We start from the raw sequence: 5,703 nt of genomic DNA, 5'->3' as shown, positions 1-5,703 counted from the left end.
TATTTTTGAGGAATAAATTTAAAATATAAATGGTTCCTTTCCTCAAATCCAATAATAATTATATTAATAGTAGCAAAAGAAAGATAACACAAAGAATTACTAACCTTGAAATCCTTTAGATTTATAATCTCACCTTGTTGTCAGAGTCTCGTGCTGATAACGTGTTATGAAATATAAAGAAAAAATAAGAAGAATGAATAGAGAGATAAAAGGGAGACTTCTTTATTTCTCTTGATGGATGAGAGATCGTAAGATTGTAAATACAATGAACAAAACCCCTCTATTTATAGGAGAAATTTACTCCTAGTCTGATAAAAGATGGATGCTTCAAATCCTAATAGATATCAAAGTAGATCTTGATAGATCTTGATAGACATTCACTATAATGTAAATACATTTATAACAACTTTAAAAATATTAAAACTACCACACCCAAAAAAAACGGATAAACACTACACAATTTAAAATGATAGTTATTTGTACACTATATTTAGCATTGTCATTATCCTTTGAAATAACTAGTATTTATCATTCAGAATTAACTATTTAAATAATTATTTAAATTTATAAATAACACATGCAAAAACACACTACAAATTTATCATTTACATAAAATATTATTTATTATTTGTATTATTTTAAAAATTACACGTTTCATTAGAAGAAAAAATATATTTTTCATTAAAAATTACAAATTTTAAAAAGACTAAAACTGCCACACAAAAATGGCTAAACAGTATTATTTATTATTTGTGAAAATATTAATATTTTTTATTTGTAAGAAAACATCAGTTATCTTTAAAAAGTAAATCTCAGACACTCTTAAACACAAACACGTGATACCACTCTTTTATATTTTTTCTTTCTGTCAATGTTTACTTCTTCTTTCAAAAAGACATTTACTGGACACAGCCATAAAACTATGTCTTTTCAATTTCATAATATCTCACAGATTACAAGCAATTTCATGCAATGAAATTTGAAAGTACGAGTTGTTCGACTCTAGTAAGTACCAGATAAATTCAAACCTGAAATATTGTATTCAATTGATATGATATTACAGAATGCAAAGGTACTGATTGTTCTTTTTTTCTTCTAAGTTTACTGCTTTCACTTATATTTCATTATTAATCATCCTTTTTAATTTTTCGAATGAATTCAACCATTCTAATTTTTATTGTTAATTTAAGGCGATCACATTCATGCGTCAATTGGCAAATATGATGTTAAGTTTTTTAGAAACAAGATAGAAGAAATCGAGTTATATCGCATGAATTACTTTGTTGTTACATCAAATTCAAAAAAAATTAAAACAACGACACACAAACACAGGTTGCTTTTCATCAAAATAACTTTTGTTGAGAAAATTACTGATCCTTCATTTGATATGAACTTATTTAATTTGCGTCTATTTGATCACCTGACAATGCAATAAAACATCGATGATGCTGAACTATTTGGTAATAAATCTCTTTCAATTCACTTTAATAACAATTATTAATATATTTTTTTTCACTTTGACTAACCTGAGTATTTGTAGATGTCGTTGGTCAGGTTGTAACTTATGAAGTAGTTCAAATCTGTGATAACGGATTCAATAATAGTGTCTTTCAGAATATTGTATTAGAAGATGAAAACTAAGTTTTTTTACATTTCACAACAGAAGTTGCAACATACAAAAAAAATTCAATTACAAAATGCATATTTTTTATTCACTGATTTCATAAACTATTGTACAATATACAAGAGGAATAGGCTTTCAACAATTATATGGGGGAACTTGTGGATCAAATTCAACCTGATTTGACTGCATCTACAGATGAACCTTTGATTGTGATTTTTCAACTTATGAAGGCTTCAAAATTTAGAGGCATAACTAATTGGCATTGTAATGTAAATCATATTTATTAGAAAATTTAATTATTTATTTGATTATAAAATTATTTTTCCACAGATATCTACTCTGTTCGTAGTTGTTGGTACCAAACTAAGCTATGGATAAATTCATCACTATCTCAATCTATTACATTTAAAAACAGGTTTGTCAGTACCATTTTTTAAAAACAATCAGCAATTAAAATTTTAATATGTATTAATGAATAAGATTATAATATTTTTTATTCAGATTAAAGGCAGCATGTGATTCTAATTATTAGCGACTTAGTCAGACAAGTTCTCAACAAATTTATTCTGTCACTGATGAGCGATCCAAAGAAATTGTTCCTTTTAAATCTATCAGTGATTTGAATACATGCACTGAAGTACATTGATAATGTTTTAATAGTTCATATTGAATTTACAAATATTAGTTTAACAATTGTTAACAATAATGTTTCTAATAAACAGGAAAATACCTATTGGATTGCTGCAAAATTAGTATGCTTGGATCTTGATCATGGATGGTCATATTTGTCTTGCAGCAAATGTCTTATAAAGGTTGAACCAGATGAAAACTCATATTTTTGCTCAAAATGCAATGCAGAAGCAAAAGTTGTTCACATGTTATTACAATCCTATATCAATTTAATTCGTTAACAAATAAATCTTTTAATGTGATAAATACTCTATTTCAAGTATAGGCTAAAAGTTCGTGTATTGGATGAAATTGGTCTTATAACATTACTGTTTTGGAACTGTGAAGCTATGCAACTTATAAGGAAGTCCGCAAAAGAATTAAGGGAAGGCTTAATTCCAGATGATGAATGTTTATATCCAAGCGAGCTGGATAATATTATTGAAAAGAAACTCATGTTTAAGATTGTGGTTAAGGAATCTAATATACACAAACATAATGAGGTCTACAAAGTTATTAAGTTTCATGATGATGAAGTTCTTTTCAAGGAATACTGTCATCCTTCACTAAAATATACTGTAGGTGTTACTAATAAAAAATTTTATACATTGACAAAATTTAAGTAAAAATCACAAATTATTTAACCTTTTTTATGACATTACTGTTTATTAGGATTCTTTGGTTTCCCTGTTTGAAGGTGGTCAGAGATATGAAGGAGATGAGCTTTTGAGGTAATTATTATTTCCATTTACAAGTGTTTTAGTGTTATTTTTTTATATAAATATAAAGAGTTTGTATTGAAGTAATTACATACCTTTTATAATGAAGGATGGATGCCTCTTGCAAATTACATACTATATGCCATATTCTCTGTCATATCAACCTTCAAACAAAAAAAATAATAAGAATCATAATTATAAAAGAAAAATATTTTACCTTTTACATAATATGTTAATGTAAATTCTTTGAATTTTACTTGACAAATCTTTACACTATACAACCTTTTACAGACTTTTATTAAGAACAATCTTTCAGAATGTGGATCATCCCTAACAGATATCAGCATTGATTTGACAGAAAAACATTATTCCAATAGAAGTAAATCTGTAGAAAAACTACCAATGCAGGAATGTAATGATAAATGTAATGACAAACAATCCACCACCAAGGTTCGTAAAGTAATTAAGAAGGAAAAAAATATATGATGTGGAAGCTCCATGATCAACTTTATTTAATTTTCTGCAATTTTTATTTTTAATTTAATTTTATGATAGATAACTTAAGTTCTATGTACTGTTTACTATATTTATGAACAAGTATTCTATTAGATATTTGTACAATGTAATGCAAAGTATTTATTGTTGCTTCATATTTCATAATCCACTTTGTATTATTCAATCTTATTTTTAAAAACATAACATCAAATATTATCTTTCTCCCAGTAAACAGATATTTACACAGATACAGTGCACATAACTGATAAATATACCATAGTAAATCCAGTTCAAATACGTCAAAAATAATTTTTTTTTAAATCTCAATCAATGAGACAATGTAGAAAATAAATTGCAAAGACTAAGCATTATGATAGATGTGGCATGTGTGTTAGAAATATTAGAGTACAAGCACATAAGCTTTGATCAAAGATTATAATGTTGGTGCCTCCAAAGATATCATGCTCCTGCTTTCAAACATTGACCAATATTTTGAATAACAGTACATCACTTTTTCCTTTTTTCTGTAGAAAAAGAAAAAGTTGAGATCATCAAGGTTAAACTAGTTCATCCTTTCACAAAATGTAATTGTGAAGAAAAATTTTGTTCTACAGATCCACGGGATTAAAAAACCAATAAAATTTTCTTTTTTATGCAGTTATCTATTGATTAGTTCAACATCAAACAGCAAAGGAACAACGTTCCCTTGAAGGATGCAATCATGAGGCACCAGAAAATTGACTTCACAGAGAACAAACATTTGTAGTCCCTAATTCGCAAGAACCAAAAGCATGCAACCGCTGCGTGCAATTATCAGTTATCTTTACCTGACTAACCTTATGCGTGACTTATCAAAAGACTCACCTTAAGGATGAAAAGTCCAGGCAGTGTCTCAGTAGTCTAAACATAGTCAGGAGCACCCATAACCACATGACCTTCGAGTCCTGCTTGAATTAGATGACGGACAACCTTGCATTACAAAATCTAAAATTAAGGAATATTGAAAAAATTCACGAGTAAACTAATGAACATCACAGAAAATCACAGGAAAGGAAAGGAACTGATACAGGAAAGGAACATTACTACAGCCCGGAACCATCCCAACTCTGCCAACCACTCCCCTCTCCCCTTATATAAAAATATCAGTGCATAACTAAGACTGAAATACCTATAGTCCAAAAAATATATAAGAGAGTGCATTAACAAAGGAAAAGAATCAAAAAGATGAATGCACACCTTGAACCGAGGAATAGAGGATGAAGAGTTAATAACTCAGCCATTATTATACTCACTGCCCACATATATGGATTTAAGAGAGGTAATCAATATATCACAAGGAAAGCAATCAATTGCCCAACAAGCGAAAAGAATAAAAGAATTTCAACTAGATACTTGTAGTTTCATATTCACCAATAGCCAGACCATATATTGGTGATTGTAAAAGAACTTCAAGGGCACGATACCTGCAGTTCCACATGATAACCATTAGAAAAAGGAAAAAAAAAGACTACTGAAAATAAAACAGCATAGGGATGCACTGACCAGCGTGTTGAGACATATTCTGTATATAGGGGCTGAGAATTGATCTCCCGAGCAAGTCCAAAATCAGCATTTTCTATTGTATCTTTTGACACTAATCAGAAGTACATGAAAATAATTGTCAGACAAGAATTCAGAAAATGTAAAAAAAAAAAAAAAAAAGACAGCCGGATGAAATGCCATAATTTGCAGAGTCATGGACATGAAGTCAGACCCGGAATAAGAAGGAAAAAAGAGTTTTACATTCAATCCTGCAGGGGCAATGCAAAAGGAATAAAATACAGCTTTGGAAATGTTTATGTTGCAACTTTAATCTTCACCATCAAAATAGATATGATATCCACTATCCAGTTTACTTTAACCCTTCAATCTCATGAATGACAAGAATAGAAGATGCACTGATATTAAGACAAAGAAAATCAACAATAATCACATGACTTAAGGTCACGATGAAAATATCCACATTAATGCATGTATGTAAGACCTTGAAATATTAGGAAACACCAATTTCTCACTTCTGACTCTAAGAAAAACTTAGGCCTATCCTTCATAAGGTGATATAAGTTGCACTTCTGAGAATAGTCCATATGAAAATAGATAAGTAAATATAACTAACACACAGAAAATGTAGAATATTAAAGAAATACCACGTACCAT

General features: G+C 28.9%; 1 long non-coding RNA gene across 3 annotated transcripts; it reads right to left on the bottom strand.

The window, feature by feature from the left end:
- Positions 1-2,884: 2,884 nt before the first annotated feature.
- LOC107874764 lies at positions 2,885-5,133 on the bottom strand. 3 transcript variants are annotated; one of them, XR_007056746.1, is made up of 4 exons: positions 5,050-5,133; positions 4,744-4,970; positions 4,372-4,476; positions 3,199-4,031 (listed from the first exon to the last, which is right to left on the bottom strand). It is a non-coding gene; the product is annotated as an uncharacterized LOC107874764 (long non-coding RNA). The 3 variants fall into 3 exon arrangements; XR_007056745.1 differs by lacking the exon at positions 3,199-4,031 and adding an exon at positions 2,885-3,176 and having other exon boundaries at positions 4,372-4,970; XR_007056744.1 differs by having other exon boundaries at positions 4,372-4,970.
- Positions 5,134-5,703: the final 570 nt, after the last annotated feature.

This window comes from Capsicum annuum, chromosome 6, assembly GCF_002878395.1.
Source record: "Capsicum annuum cultivar UCD-10X-F1 chromosome 6, UCD10Xv1.1, whole genome shotgun sequence".
NCBI lineage: Eukaryota > Viridiplantae > Streptophyta > Magnoliopsida > Solanales > Solanaceae > Capsicum > Capsicum annuum.
This window is presented reverse-complemented; position numbering and strand designations above follow the sequence as displayed.